Here is a 17,645-nt window from a genome sequence, read left to right as displayed (position 1 = left end):
CCATCGACCCCCCCGGGCCGGAGAGGAGCCGAGGCCGACGGGATCCCTCTTCTTTCTTCAATAATGTCTGCGACAACGGGGGGGGGATGTCTTGCACATGCCACCGACCCTCCCCCCCCTGGGCCAGGAGAGGAGCCGAGGCCGACGGGATCCCTCATCTTTCTTCAATAATGGCTGCGACAACGGGGGGGGATGTCTTGCACATGCCACCGACCCCCCCTCCTATCTCCTGGTCTGGCCCCGGCTTGGTATGAGCTCCCCGTTCGGTCCTGAAGCGGCGCCCTGCAGGCCACGGGGGGGATGTCTTGCCTCTGCCTCCGACCCCCCCCCTCTTATCGCCTGGTCCGGACATCACGGATATCAACGCCAGGTGTCGGCGTGGGGTGCGCTGGGAGGGAGAGGCGGCGCGAACGAGCCTCTCCCACCCCCCCATGTGGGGGCCCCTCAGCTGCACCCCTAACGCTCCACTCACCCAACAAAAGGTCTCGTCCACTATTGCGAGGCAATGATGCTCCGCTCACCCAGCGGGGGTCTCGTCCACTGTTGCGGTGCAACGGCGCTTCTAGTTTCCTGCGTCCAGAAACGTTCTCCTCAACTTTGAAGATTCTATAAGAGCCACGGGGGCCCCCGACCCCCGATGGTGAATGACTGCCATGATCACCCACGGAACGACCACGACATAGCCGCGGGACGTCGGCGCGCTCATGCCGGCGCCGGCCTCAGTCTTGAAATGACCAAAATCCTGCAAGACTACCAACTTGACAAGTTCCGGTGGGACACCAATATGACCCGGTAGGAGAGATTGTTGCCTCCCACCCCACTTTGACTGATGGTTCATGTCGCCAGTCCCCTCTGCTACCCTTCAACGAAAACTTTTGGACTGCCGAAAGAGGTCCCCGTCCAACCACAAGTTGGTGGAGACATTTTGACTATACTTGGACCTTCCTGACCTCACCCAAAATGGCGCCGGTACAAATGAAACTCTCAACTCCTTGTTGTGCCCCGATTGCTCAGCCTTGATATCATGAGATATGTATGCAGTTTTTAGCACATGAATTGATATGGGATAAGACTGATTATATGTTCGGACAATGAATTGATCCTGGATGGGTATTGATTATACGTTCAAACAATGAATTGACATGGGACGGGTACTGATTACACGTTCGGACAATGAATTGATATTAAGTTCTAATGCATCATTGATTACTGTATTTATTGAAGGTTCGAATTGTCGACACTTTTGGTACTTGCTCACAATGAATTATCGATATGATTTTGTTGCACTTGTCGCACTTTTTACTATGAAATCAACGACCACTGACTCTGTTATGTTTTCCACAAATAAATACCCCCCCCCATTTAAAGTTCCAGCCTGCTCTGTGGCCGGCCCACGGGGTTGTAGGCCCGTATTTGTGCACCAACATTTTTATTAAAGGTTTTTGAAAAAGCAAACGTAGTTGTAATGCGTAGATTGGTAAGTTTCGAATAAATGGCCACTGTTTCCGATTTTTTTTTTTTTAAAAAGCAGGTGAAATGAAGCAGCTCGATTAGTTAAGGGTTAAAAAGTATAGTACGCAGAAACATTGCAAATATGAATGGTCCAGGTTTGTTGTATGTGTTTTTCATTTTTGTACAGCATAAAGCAATCGATAAAGATCCTGGTATTTAGCCTCTACTTTATATGCTACCCGTATAAGGGAAGTTGTTTTAAATGCCCCTAAGCCACCCCGAAGGAATGTCACCTGGCCCCCCTAGTACGAACGAAAACAACCCCGTACCACTGTAGGTTATCTCACTTCCTCAAAGGAGAGCACGAGCTCGCCCCCACTTTACACCGACCCACCCCTGCACACGATCCGTAATGCCACACTTGGGCGACCTATGCTATCCACAGGCCTCCGATAATTATCTCTCCCACATTACCGGTCCCCCCTGGGCTTAAACGCCGAGATGGTAGGGACTGCATCCCGTGGAGATAGGCCGAGTATGTAGTAAGTAAAAGCCTTTTCGGGTTTATGCGCGCTGATGTGTTTTAAACGCTGCCCCCGCCCCTTCTTTTTCCCTCTTTTCTGCAGGTCACTTCGGAACGTCGATTATAGTACGGAAAAATGGTGACTTAACGGCCGATGGGATGAGAAAAAGGGGTTTGAATATGGTGCCTATACACGACGAGCAAACAATGACTATGTCTCTCTCTGAACCCAGCGCATGGGAGGGCAGCCTGAAGCAGAAACTTGACGGGTTATTACAGGATGACAAAATATGACTTCGCTTGGCACCCCGAATAATACAACCAAGAATGACGTGCACCAATGAATAAATTCCTAAGTTTAACTAAATAGGGAAAGTTTAAGGAATATTCCGAGGTAAGGTTTACCTAAGTACCCTCCGTCTGGAGGACTAGGAATGTTGCCAATGTTTAAGATTTACCACCTCCTTCTCGCACCCTCATAGACATGAAACTCAAAGCTGCCCCATTGTTCTCCCGACTGACACCTACCGTTGCCTCAGCCTGGAAACCCATTCGCTAAAAATGATTCGAAGATCCCCCCTGAGTATTAGCCCGACCAGGTTAGTTCCCGACCAATTGGCAGAGGTGTAAGTATTTGCAACCAAAGCCACCAGCGAAGGCAGCCGACGATAAGAGAGAAGAAAAAGGTAAAAAGAGCTCAGCCCCCAGATGAATTAAGTAGGATGCTAAGGATGCGCAGCATGCAGGAAGAGATCTTTTTGGCCAGCAACTGTTCTATGTTTTGTCTTGGATTTTTGTATATAATACATGTACTGTCTCCCCCCGCCCGAGTTTGTGTGTATGTATGTATGTTTTGAAATGACAGGCTCTCCTCATGAGAAATAAAACTCTGTTCTTGTGTTCCTGCTTCCAGCGCCCGTCTCTTTATTTGGTAACCGTTCAAGATGGGAACTAAGTGGCGTCTTGTGCCAGCAGCCTGGGCATCGGTTGTAATCTGGGCTGCATTTTCCTCAGCACGGGGTGTGATTCTCAGGGAAGAGCAGCGCATATGGGAGGAGGTTTATGGCCCATGCATGAGAGAGAGAGCGTGTGTGACCAGTGCGTGGGGGAGATGCTTGCAAAGGTGGGGAGCCATGCTGAGGATCGGCGGCGTGCAGAGAGTGGGTCTGGTCAAGGCATCTAAAATGGCTGCCGTACACGACAAAAGTGTGGCATTGTTAAAAAAGCAAGATGGCGCAGACAATGTTTATCAATACGGATTAATTTATAACAATTATTTTTAACAATATATTTACTCGCACTGACAAAATGGTGGTCAACACTTCCTGATTTCCTTCGAATCGAACGTTAACAGACGTCACGATCGGCGGCGTGCAGAGAGTGGGTCTGGTCAAGGCATCTAAAATGGCTGCCGTGCACGACAAAAGTGTGGCATTGGAAAAAAAGCAAGATGGCGCAGACAATGTTAATCAATACGGATTAATTTATAACAATTATTTTTAACAATATATTTACTCGCAGTGTCAAAATGGCGGTCAACACTTCCTGATTTCCTTCGAATCGAACGTTAACAGACGTCACGCAGCAAAAAAAAAAAAAAACGCTCACGCGCAGCCGCTGGAAGACAAGTATCAACATATATGAGCCTCCTCAACCACCCTCAGAAAACATAGGGGGTCAGGATACGTCTCCCGTACCCCCTTATACCCATTTCTCACATTGTTTTTCCTCCATCTTGTAATTTAATTAAATCGAAACACAAAATGGCGAATTCCCGTTTCGCTACCAGTTTGCGACCCGGTTCGCGAACCGGGAAGCGCTTCTACCGCGAAAAATCAATTTTTTTTTATTTGCCCCACGGGACCCTTTAATAGTCCCAACATCATTCCTAGGGGGTCAAGAGGGGTCTACCTTGCCCCCTTTCATTAAATTCCCTCTTCGTTTTTCTCCTCCTCTTGTCTCTCGATCCTACCGAGAGACAAGATGGCGGCCGCACCGGACTGTTTAGAATGTTGACAGACACCGGAGAGCCAATCAGCTTCGCTTCGCAAAGCTCCGTTACGCGAAAAGTACGCGATCTGGAGCGCTATCCGGGACGCTGTCACAGATATATCTGTTTTTTTAAACGTTAATTTCTCAAAATCCACTGGAGCACATATATTGACACCCAGCAAAGGCACATCAGGCTAACAGTCCCTACAATTTTGCCACGTTTCGTGTAAATCCATTCAGCCGTTCGAGCTAAAAGTGAGGCCAAACGCCCTATGGAAAAATGAATGGGAAAAACGTGTTTTGGGACCCCCCTTTTTTCTCGGCCCCCCCTTGACGAAACCCCCCCAAATTTTTAGGGGCTGCTCAGAAACAAAATGGGAACAAAGAATCCAGCTCGGTTGCAGCCAGCAATAAAACAAAGAAAATCAGAGGCACTGGTAGCATGTGACAGGCATTTATTGTACCTTTGGGCGGCAACATTGGTCGATTTATCTGACGCGTTTCAGCTGGAGTAGCCTTAATCATAGAACATCGATGCAGCTTGCCAACAAGGCTCATAGTCCCATAATGCATTGTTTTGGTAAGTACCAGTTCAGGCAAAGTGCTTGCGTTAAAATAATTTGCTGCTTCATTATGTTGCTGCAATACCATAGTAAAAGTCTCGTAACATGTAGTGCAAGGGGTGATGAAATATCCCCCCTGCATCCCTTGCTCCTTTTCTTTGTGTCAAGTGACTCGTAGAAAATCCCGGAAATCGGAGCGGGTAAGTCTCCCAACATCTAAATCCACAACAAAGTCTTCATACGTGGGAGCTCATTACCCTGCAGGGCAACCTCTGATAACAACAGGAACGAAGAATCCCGCTCGGTTGCAGCCAGCAATATAACAAAGAAAATCAGAGGCACTGGTAGCATGTGACAGGCATTTATTGTACTTTTGGGCGGCAATATTGGTCGATTTATCTGACGCGTTTCAGCTGGAGTAGCCTTAATCATAGAACATCGATGCAGCTTGCCAACAAAGCTCATAGTCCCATAATGCATCGTTTTGGTAAGTACCAGTTCAGGCAAAGTGCTTGCGTTAAAATAATTTGCTGCTTCATTATGTTGCTGCAATACCATAGTATATATATGTATATATGAACATTAAAGAAGCATTTTTATGCCCCAGGGACCACTACCTTCCCTGGACTTATGTTTGAATTGGGGGGCTGCACAGAACCCAGGGCCCCTGAGACCACTACTTCCATGGGGCTAAATACAAAGAAATCAGTGGGCCTTGTGGACCCCTTGTACCACAGGAACTGCCCCCTTTCTCATCTACTCTGCAAAGAGGACTCCTGCTGCAGTTATCGTTGGGTGGTGAAGTCCCCTTTGCAGCTGAGGGTCGTTAGGAGTAAAGAAAGCATTGCACATACCTATGTATGCCTTTACCCGCTTAATGCCCTTCTAGTGAAATGCCTCTGCACTGTGATGCACTACGGAATGTTGGGTGCTGGTTGAAGATAAGCCACAGTTATGATGGGGCTGAGCTGCATGCTGGCTGCTCCTAGTGGAGCTTGTTACAGGCAACTTAATAACTTACAATAAATCTTCATGAAAAACCTCAACCAGTCTGGAGTCCATTACTACATTTTTATGGCGACGAATTGATCTTACCTACGTGCTCAACTCAAGAAGTCAAGCTTCAAGAAGGCAAGATATTCTAAATCTTCATCAATCTTCAAACTTCAAACATAGACTCTGGCATCTAGCCCCACCAGTGACCTCCACACCGGTCGCCCCAACCTGCACATGCCAGATCTATTTCTTATATTCATCAATTCAAGTGTGTTCTCAACATCTTCGACTTCATGTGAAATCATCTACTACAATCTCAACACTACAACAGCAGCATGCCAAAAAGGAAGGTAACTGGTGGTTGTCTGATTGTGTTCCCTGCGTAGTAAGGTTTTCAAGTCCTGTACGTAACAACTTCAACCTTATTCAATATATATGCCAGTTCCTCCTGCCTGTGTATCCATGCTGCCTCCCAAATTCCTCTGCCTTCCAGTTCCTGCTTCCTGCCATGCTAGTACTGTCTCTGCTGCCCATACATTATTTCTAGAAGCAAGTTTTCTTCAACGCCTTTCAAGTATGTTATTCGACCTGTGTTGTGTCTTCAGTGAGTGTAAGCCTGACACACACTGCTTTGTTCACATCTACTAACCTGCTTCCCAGTTACTCCAACTTTTACACTACCTCTAGAATCAACTAATCGGCCTGTTTTACCACATTTGCCAAGGTGGAGTGCTACATGTTACATGAAAATGTCAAAAGAAGTGTATTTTGGTATAACTGGAAGTTGGTTCCACTCAAGATTTCCTGACATTCCACAAAATGGGTCTTCATAAGGTTTGTGGAGAACTCTTGTTCTTTATCTAACTGAGTTACACTGTTAGACATGCCGTGTTTCTGGCAACTTGCGTGCGCAACAGTTTGTGTGTAATGCCGGAGCAGCAGCAGCAAGTGTTTTTGCTTAGCAACGGAGTGGCGTTTTCCAGTGTTTGCTAATGCATTAACGGTATCCAGTATTGTTGGTGGTTTTGTGTGGTTGCAGTCTATTTAAGAGTTGCCTAATTTCAATTTTGGGCCCCAACCATCTTTCGACATCATGGCAGTTCAACTGCCTGCCTAGCGCTCATTCAAAAGATGCATTAGTAACGTCTCTGCGCGTGCTGCCTTACCTTCAGCTGATTCTTCGTGCATCTCCTGTGACGTCCTCCATTTGCAAATCTTCTAAGTGGTGTAGTTTTCAGACCACTGGTTTCTGCTTTACGGTTTGGTGTACGAACGCGCCGTGAACCTCCCGGCGCGACGTGCACAGCATGCCGCCATCTTTGGATTGGAAGTTTCTTTTAAATTATGGTTTGCAGTGTGGTCTCCCTCCTGTTTTCCTCCAACCACGTTTTGTTCGATATAAAGAAGTCGCTTGTTCAAAGTCAGCACCAACTTCTGGGAACATTCACTGCTCCTTGTTCTGGATAGTTTTTTCTTCTACTCCTTACAACTAAGCTGAGGTCATAACACTTTCCATGATTGGGGGTTTGTTTGAGTTGCCAATGGTTTAGACACACCTAGGACACCGGACTTTGCCAACAGTTTCTGTGGTGAGTCCTTATTCCTTGCAAGTCCTTTTGTCCTTCAATATTCAATCAGCGTCTTCTGTGCATCATGGAACTTATTTGCTTCATGTTCGAGGAGCCATTTTCTTTGCTGATTGCTTCTATGCTTCCACCCCTGCCTCATATGTTGACGGTGACAAGCATACCATTAATTTTCTGGAGATCCAAAGTGGAGGTGCACGTTTATTTCACTTGTATTTCAAACAACTTATGTTTTATAAGTTCTGCTTTAGTTGTGTGCCAGCATTGTGGGATTTTCATTCGATGCCAGGTCATGGTGTGTGTGTCACATGTATACTGTGACATGTACACACACTGTTTTACATCTTTCTGTTACAGTTTCCTCAAGTACGGATTGCGTATTTCAATTGTTCTATTTTCTGTTTTACCTCTGCTCCACACAGTGTGTGAAGTTTGGGGTGTAGTTCTGTTACTGTGGACGTGTAGTTCCATTACTGTGGACGTCAAGTGCTTTCTACACCAGGTTGTCCAGGTTGTACGTTCTCAAAAGTTCAATTACTCAATCTTTCTCTATTTTTCAATTTGTTGTATGTCAAGTCACCTCTGCTTAGGTTTGCCCAGTTGACAATTGCATGCGTGCAGTATTCTCTGTAGGGATTGCAGATATCAACTGTTTTCAATTTGAGAACTTTATTTCAATTACTCAATTATCTCAATGTACATGCATGTGTCCAGTCTTCCTTTGTAGGGGATGCATATCAATTTGCACTTATCAATTTGCATGCATTCCTGATGTATTCTCTTGTTGAGATTACATTGTGTTGTACTTGCTACTGTACTCACTGTTTCAAGTGGTCACTCTCAAAAGTTCAATTTCTCAATTTTTCAATGTTTTTCAATGTGTGACCTTTACAAGGTTGTCAATTTTGTTGCTGCCTCTCAACATGTCAATGTTTAGTTTCAATTTGAGACCTTTTAGGTTATCAATATGGGGGTTCATTCCGCTCAATTGTTCAATGTATGACCTTTTTTAAAGGCCGTCTCTATATGTTGTATCTCTCTCAATTTTTAAATGTGTTACCCACTGCATTGTGTTGCTCTATATTCAAAAAATCTACATTACATTTTTATTGCTTTTTTAAAGGGTAGTATGAAGGATCTTTTGATGTTCTTTCCTCTGGTTCTCTGTTTACTATTTCTATTTACTCATTACCTGTCTCCTTTCATACCGTTCCTGCTAGTTGGTTTGTCTGGAGTAGTTCTTGGGTTTCTTTTTCTATTCTCTTTTTAATTGTTTTTTGGAGAAGGGAAGAAGAGTGCCTATTTTTGTGTTCGTACCTTTTGGTGGTTTCTTCTCAGTCTTTCTACCTTCCTGTTCCTTTTATTTGAGCGTACCTTTCAGTTTTACTCCTCAAGTCTTGTTGTTTTACTTTATGCATTTTGCTTTGCCTTGTGTTTAAAGAGAGGGAATGTGTCTGATCTTTATTCGTTCATTCCTTTTCTGTATTTTCTACACCTCCTGCTGTGCGGTGCCTTCTGTCAACTCTGTCTGGCCAGTGGGTGTGTCAGCAGGTATTGATCGGTACGCTTTCTCCTTTTTGTTTCTATGCTTCTATGTTCATTGTTCTATTGTGGAAAAAAAGGAGGTATGTTGTATCTTGCCGATTGCATATTCCTATGTATGCCTATACCCACTTAATGCCCTTCTAGTGGAATGCCTCTGCACTGTGATGCACTACAGAATGTTGGGTGCTGGTTGAAGATAAGCCACAGTTATGATGGGGCTGAGCTCCTTGCTGGCTGCTCCTGGTGGGGCTTGTTCCAGGCTACTTAACAACTTACAATAAATCTTCATGAAATACCTCAACCAGTCTGGAGTCCATTACTACAGTCCCCCACAGCGGAAATGCTTAGACCTCATTTGAGGCCACACCCCCTTTCTCAACCACTCTGCAAAGAGGCTTTCTGGTGCACTAATGGTTAGGGGATGAAGTCCTCTTGGCTGCTGAGGGTCTTTGAGGGCCAACAAGAACTCTTATTACCTCCAGCAATTCCCACACAGTGGGGCTGCTGAGAGGTCTTCTGAGATCATGCCCCCTTTCTCCACTACTCTGCAAATGGACCTCCTGGCAAACTACTGGCTAGATAATGATGTCCCCGAGGATGCTGAGGGTCCTTGGGGGCCTATATCCCCTCCTGTCAATTCCAGTAAGTCCCACACAGTGTAAGCTGGTCAAAGGCCCATCCCCCTTTCTCCACCACTCTGCAGACACACCTCCTGGTACACTACTGGTCGGGGGTTGAAGTCTCCTTGGATACTGAGGGACATGGGGGCAAAGAACTCCTCCTCTTACCTACAGTAATTCCCATACATTGCGATTGCTGAGAGCTAGTCGGAGGCCCCACCCTCTTTCTCCACCACTCTGCAAATGTGACTACTAGTTAAACAAAATAGAAATTTACTTAAAAGAGCAAAGCTTACAGAGATGTTATAGTTAGGAAATAGAATAAAAAATGAAGTAATAGTTACCGGTGCTAACTTTAACTTACACCCCCACAATGTACTGCTTCTGACCTCACATACTACATCACCCATGACATGATCACTGACATCACTGATGACAGTATCCACAGAACCACTCATACACACACACACACACACACACACACACAACCTCTCAAAAGGCCACCCACACAACCACTCACATACCCATTCACAGACCCATAACAGTAAGAACACACCCACTCACATACCCGCTCACTCATTCAGTCACTCACACAACCATTTACACACCCATACAGCCATTCATACAACCAGTCACTCACCTGTACATTCATTCACATAGCCACACACTCACCTAAATATGGGCGAATTTTGCGGATTCGCTGTCCGCAAATTCGCGTGAAATGGCAAAAAATTCCGCGAGTTAGCGGATTTTTCAGCGAACTCGTGGATTTTTTTGCCATTTTGCACAAATGTCACCATGCATGTCTGTAACTTTGCCACCGCGCCGAAAGGAGCTGAGGTCCCTCGAGTGAGCTGTCCATCATAGTGAGGAAAGGGCGGGAAGACGTTGCATACCCTAGTGTGTGTGTGGCGGGGCTTCTATGCAAGTCCACATGCCTCTTGTATATAAAGAGTCAGAGACCGATCAGAGCACCAGATGAGGAGAAAGCAGCCACCTGTTCACAGGAAGTACACGGGGATTGCGCTTGAGAAACTAGTGGATGCAAAGACCTCCATCAAGGATTACATATAATTGTAGGTGGTAGATATGGGGAGGAAGCACACCTGCCTAGCCTAGACCGTGCTCACTAGTTGTTTGGGCTGAATATTTGAGGTTCAACTCTGGCATGTGCAAAGAAATCCACCCACGAGCGAATTTGAGAATATTTCGGCAAATTCGCGAGATTCACGGATCGCGAAATTGCCGAAAATTCGCAAATTTTGTGAGCGGAACGGATTTTGCCCCCATACTTACACTCACCTATACAGCTGCTCACACACCCACTGATTCACCTGTGCAGTCACTGCACAGCCAATAAACACAGCCACTCACTTACCAATACAAGCACTCACGCACTAAGTCACACAACCACTTATATAACCATTCTCACATCCATACAAGGACTCGCACAACCGCTCACTTAGCCATACAACCATTCACACAGACACTTACTCTCCAATACAGTCACTCCCACACCAACTCAGTCAACCAAACAGCCACTCACTGACCCATACAGCCACTTATATACCCAGTCACCCACTTACTCCCACACCACTCTCAAAAGTTACAGTTAGGAAATAACGTTTATAAAACCTTAGAAATTCACCTAAAACAAAGGTTACAGTATGTTACAATTAGGAAATACCATTAAAAAAACTAAACATTATCTAAAAAACAAATGTTACAGAGATATTATAGTTACAAAACCATTGAAACCCAGCAGTTATAGTTACAAGAGCTTCTATAAATTGTGCCCCCGCAACACACTGCTTATGACCTCACATATTACATGGTCAGTGACATCAATGATGACATCTCAAACGACATCACTAATCACATCACTGGTGACATTATCCACAGAACCACTCACACAACCACTCACATCCCTTTACAACCTCTCATACAACCACTCAAACACCCACGGAACAACTCTCATACACATTCAGAGACCAATACAAGTACTCACACAGTCACTCACTCATATAGCCACTCACACAACCATTGACTCACACATACCGCCACTTGTACAGCCCATCACTCACATGTACAGCCACTCACATAGCCTCACACTCACCCATTTAGCTATTCACACACAAACTTCTTCACCAATACAAACACTCACCCACCCACTCACTCACCCATACAGCCTCTAAACACAGGTACTCACTCAGTTATACAAATGCTCACACACTAACTCATATACCCATACAATCACTTACATACCCATTCACACATCCAAACAAGCACTTCCATATATGCTCACTCACCCATAAAGCCATTCACACAGACACTCACTCTCTAATACAGCTACTCACACAACAACTCACATAACCAAACACCCACCCAAACAGCCACTCACTTACCCATATGCCCACTTACACACCCAGTTTCTCACTCATACATCCATTCAGATGCCCACTCACTCACCCAAATAGTCACTCACACACCCACTCACCCACCCATACAGCCACTTACACAATCACTCACTCACCCACACAGATACTCACACACTAACTCTTCCACCCATGCAGCTACTCATCTACCCACTCCCATAACCATACAGCCGCTCATGCAGCCACTCACATACCCAGAAAACCACTTACACACCTATACAACCACTCACTCACCCAAAGAGCTAGTCAGAAGCACACTTACTCATGCACCCACACACACGAACACTTAGACGTGCACTCACCCACTAATACAGGCAGTCACACCTCCACTCAGAACACATATGTTAGAAACAGTATAACTCATTAGTTTACAACTAGTAAACTAATCTAACTTTTGTAGTAGGTTAGAATATACGTTTAACACTCATAAACTGTTTGAAATCACTTACACTCACTTGATGATATCATCGGTCATGTCTATGGGAGGGGCATGTCTATAGTATGTCGGAGGAGGCACACAGGGCTCCCCTCCTAGGATCCTTAAAGCCCCGGGGACCCCCACTTCCCCAGGGCATATTGTTAAATGTATGTTGGGGTTGCCTTGGACTGCCACTGCCCCAGGGCAAATGTTATACTTATGCTGGGGGGTCCGAGCGGGTACTCCACATCCCTAGGGACCATCACTTCCCAGGGGCTAAATATGACAAATACAGGGGCCATGTGCCACCCCACAGCCCTGGGGACTGCCACCTCTCTGTGGCAAATTATTCTAATTAAAGTTACTTACCCATACAGCCAGTCAAATAACCACACTTTCACCCATACAGCAACTCACACACCCACTTATTTAACTTCAAAGTCACTCACACACCCACTCACTCACCCAGTCTCTCAACACAGCCACCTACCCACCCATACAAGCCCTCACACACTAACTCACACAACCACTTACATACCCATTCACATATTCAAACAAGCACTCAAACATCCCTTACTCACCCATACAGCCATTCACACAGATACTCACTCTACGATACAGCCACTCACAAATCAACTCACTTAATGAAATGCCCACTCAAACAGTCACTCGCTCACCCATACAACCATTTATACACTAAGTCACTCTCTCATACAGCCATTCAGACACCCACTCACTCACTCATATAGTCACTACACATCCACTTACCCACCCATGAAACCACTCACAGTACCACTTACCCACCCATTCAGCCACTGACACACCCACTCAATCAAATCAAAAATCTCTTTATTCGATTCAAAGAATCATTAGAGCATACAAACACATCCTTAAAACATTACAGTTTTAGCCCATCTAGTACAAATGTATAAAAACAGATTTTCAAAGATAAAATAGTTAAGAACAAAGCATATACAAAGTATATGTTTTCTTAGATGAAGCATTACACTGAGATCATGAGTTCTTTAAAAATTGTTATAAATACAGTGCATAAATTACTATTCAATTGAGACATACAACTCTCATTTTATCTCAAGTGCTGTAAAAAATCTTTTAAGTATTTGAAAAGTTTTAAAATGTGTGCCCTTTCTTATTCCTCATTTAACTGGCAGCCAACAAACATTTACTAACGGCCAGTACCACAAGTTGGGAGCTATCAGATTTTAATATTCCTAGTGCCTCTAGATAGCTCCTACTATTCAGTCTTCTGCACAGGGGCTTAATCCACTTTCCTCTAGGTGTTGCATAAGCTGTGCAGAAGTGCAGAAGAATAAGACATGCGCAATACCCTTGTTCGCGCATGATAGGCACAACGTAACGTGAATCTAGAGTCCCTTTCGATCAAGTCACACTTTACCCATTTAGTGGTGAAAGTGTTGACTTGGATTATCCCATTCCCTAAATTTCATGTAGAGTGATTTTGCCAATTGTGGTTCGATCTTGTCTAAGAAAGGCTCAAAACTCAGGGTCATTTTAAAAGGACAAAAATTGTGATGTCAGTCTCCCTGATTCGGGGTTTAAAGTGATCTTGTGCAAAATAAATCCCAATAAACATTCCTGATCCCTCTCTTTGAGTCAGGAATCAACAGGTTTGGGTTTGCTCAATACCAGCTCAGTCCTAGATCTGAGAGCCATTTACAAACATGGGCCAGCCAGGGCATAGTAACATATACATCCAATTGTAGGAGCCCCCTCAGAGTCTGTCTATAGGTCTCTAGTTCTTCTGTTGTCTAGATTCTAATCCAGTAGTCCAAAAGTCTCCAAAAAGCAAGATGGTCTAGCCTTTTTATCCCAATGTCATATGTGAGTGGAGTCATTGTGGTATTTTTTGGTAAACGCTTAAACATTCTCAAGATTTTGTTTTCCCCAATAATTAATGGCTGCAGATTATCGCCTACCCATAACTCAGATCCATAAAGTGAGGCAGATTGGGCTCTATCTTTATAAACTTTTAGGGCAGGAGTAATAGCCTTGGAGGCAGTCAAATGCTGCTTCTTCGCGATAGGAATAGAATTCTGCATTAACATGGTGTTGGATTATTTGTGTCTTCCATGTGAGTTTTGAATCTATTTTAACACCTAAATATACAAAGTTTGGAACACACTCCTGAAGCTCCTCATTCAAAGCTAATCTTTTTGGAAGTTTTTATGTTGTTTGATAGTCATATACTTAGTTTTGTTAGGCTTTCTCTCGAATCCTTTTGTTTTGCAATACTTATTGAGGCTATCAAGTAGATTTTGCTTGCCCCTCGGGGTTTGTAACAGCAATTTTGTGTCGTCAGCAAATGTAAGAGCACAAATAATCTTGCCTCCAAGCGTGGGTGCGTCATGTAAGGCCAATTGCAAGTACTCTACCATGTCGTTCACATATAATAGGAACAGTGTGGGCGCCAGGACACAGCCCTGGCGCACACCTCTCCTAATCGGGATTTCCTCTGTGAGCTTCCCTCCTGCACCCCAGAGGACCTTTGCAAAGTTCCCCTCATAAAGCCTTCTGATCTGGGTTAGGATCTCCTCTGGGACTCCCTGCTTCTGCAAAGATTATCAAAGACAATCTCTCGGGATGGTGTCGAAAGCTACCTTTAAGTCGATGAAGGCGACATATAAGTGTCCTTGCTTTATTTTAGTGGACTTCCATGCTATACTAAAAAGCCTAAAAACTTGATCGATTGTGCTTATTTTCTGCCTAAAACCGGCCTGGCATGGTAGGAGGATATCTTTCTCTTCTATCCAATTGCTTAGCCTAGCCAAAATGTGTTTGGCATACACCTTTTGGGGGATGTCTATCAGACTAATAGATCTGTAGTTTACTGGATCATCTCTACTTCCCTTTTTGTGGATAGGGACTATCTCGGCCCCCTTCCAAGATTCCGGGATAGCCTCTCCTCTAGCTATTTCATTACAGAATCGGTTCATATATGGAACCCACACATCTGGAACATGTTTCAAAAGGTTACCGGGGATCTTATCAGGCCCAGGAGCCTTTGCTGGCTTAATGGTGGATATGGCAAGTGTAGAATCCTCTAGGCTGAGTTGGAGGGGTATAGTTTGTGCTAGCAGCGGAGGCTCCTCATAGGGAGCTCGCTGATCTGGGGCGAGCACATCTAATACCGCATAAAGAGTGGAGAACTGTCTGTGCCATGTACAGGGGTCCAGAAAGTGATCAATAGTCACCTTGTTTCCTTTGTTCCCCTGAGCTATTAATTTCCAGAACGTAAACTCATCTCTTTTTTTTGCAGCTACAATCAGTTCACTCCAGCTAGCATCCTCCCATTCTCTCTGAGCTGTCTTCCGTACTTTTTTATAGTCAGCTCTCTCTTTTTTGATCTGGCTTACATTCTTAAATTTGAGAGCACCAAGGAGTCTATGTTTAGCCCTAGCACATTCCTTGTTGAACCATGGGTTTGAGGATTCTAGTCTTGAGCTTGGTTTATTAGTGCTCCTCTGTGTTTTAGTTAGCTGTTTTTTTATACTCTCAGCCATTCTTTGGTGGATTTGAGTGAACAGTGTCTTCCCCTGGCTTGAATCTATATAACTCATTAAGAGCTCGCAAAAGCCATTATATATGTTGGTTAGGAGCTCGACCAGATCTAATATTGTTGGCCATTTGAAAGTTCTCCGGTTATTACTAATTGATGGATGCCTAGTCTCCTCTTTCTTGTTCATTGGGTAAAATAGATGTTTCACAACCCAACCCCCCACATGATCTAAACATAGTGGGAAGTGATCACTCTCCCCTTTTTTTGTCAACCTTAAAGTCCTGAATGTGAGCCAAATATGCTGTGCTTACCATCACATAATCAATACAGGAGGAAGCGTTTCCTCTTGAGAAAGTGTTTGAGCGCTAAATATCTGCAGGAAACAGCCCATTGCATGCCCTTAGCCCTCTCTCTATTGTAAAATGAAATATTTGGGTTGCTGATGTAGTACACATCACCTTTTTGTTTATGTCTAACAGAGGGGTTCCTCTGGCCAAATCTTCCTCTTGGAAGACCATGTCCATTCCAACCCTTGGTTCGTAACAAGAGTTAAAATCACCCCCCACAATGACCATCCCATTTGGCACAATGTTATCTAGCACTTCCTCTAGCTGCTGAATACCCAATGCTTTCTTTGTGCGCTCCCTTGGCCTTAAATATATGTTGATAAGATATACGTATGTCTTATTTTTAAATGTCATCTTTATTCCCAGAATACCCTTCAAGCCTGTATGTACTGTCTCTACAATGGTGTTTAAATAAATTTTAACCCAGATAATTAGCCCTCCTGAGGGTCTTCCTCTTTTCGATGGTATTGCCCCTGTATTAATGGTTCTATAGCCTAGTTTATGTAGGGAGTCTATCGCCCATGTTTCCTTAAAAACGTGTAAGTCAAAGTTACTTACATAGTCCTGCCAGTCAGGTTCAGAACGTTTTTGATAGAGCCCAGTTATGTTCCAGAGTAACATCTTTAAACTATCTGGGGCTGGGTTAGAAGAGGTCGTGTCAAAGGTCCTTCTTAATATACTATTTTTATGGTTGTCTTTGTACATAGGTGTTGCTTGTGGATCTTGTGAGTGGCTTATATGTAGATGGGCACCATGTGATGCATGGGGACCCAATACTTAAGATTTCAGATTTATATGATTATATGTGTGAGACATCCACTCACTCACTGATACAGCCACTCACATAGCATCTGACCCACACAGCTGCTCACACACCCACTTATATACCCATACAGCCAATCACACACCCATACACACAAGAATGCTTATAGTCACATAGATACTGACATGATATTTTAAAAGTAGTATCACTCTTTAGTAGTACGCCTAGTATACTACTTAATTTTTATAGTACCTTAGTATATATGTTTAACAATCATAAACTCTTACAAAATAATTACACTCATGGATGGTGCCATCAGTAATGTCACTTGAAATGTCATCAGGGATGTCACTGACCATGCTGTGAGTATTGTAATATGTGAGGTCATAAGCAGTGCATTACGGGGGAGTAAGTTATAGTTAAATTAGGTAACTATAACCGCTGAATTGTACTGGTTTTGTATGGTTGAAATCTAAGCCTAACTATAACGTCCCTGTAACCTTAGTTTTTTTCAGTAAAAAAAGAAATATATATATAGGTACACAAACGTATCTTGCAACACCTCAGGGCTATATCCAACCAAGACAACACATACCCAGTCGCAAGGCATTTCAAATCTGTGCACAATTCCAACAGTCGTGAGCTTAGTTTCTTTGTAATTGACTCGGTACCAGCCAGTAGAAGGGGTGGTAACCTGAGGAAAAACTGCGTCAGTTAGAAACAAGATACATTCTTGAGCTCAATACCAAGCAACCCACAGGTTTAAACATGACTGAGGATTTATCCACCTGTTTGTAAACCTCCTCATGCCAAATATACTGACGCTAATATGTACACTTGGTTTTCTATGTAGTCTGAAGTTCAAAC

This window comes from Lissotriton vulgaris, chromosome 8, assembly GCF_964263255.1.
Source record: "Lissotriton vulgaris chromosome 8, aLisVul1.2, whole genome shotgun sequence".
Classification (NCBI taxonomy): domain Eukaryota; kingdom Metazoa; phylum Chordata; class Amphibia; order Caudata; family Salamandridae; genus Lissotriton; species Lissotriton vulgaris.
This window is presented reverse-complemented; position numbering follows the sequence as displayed.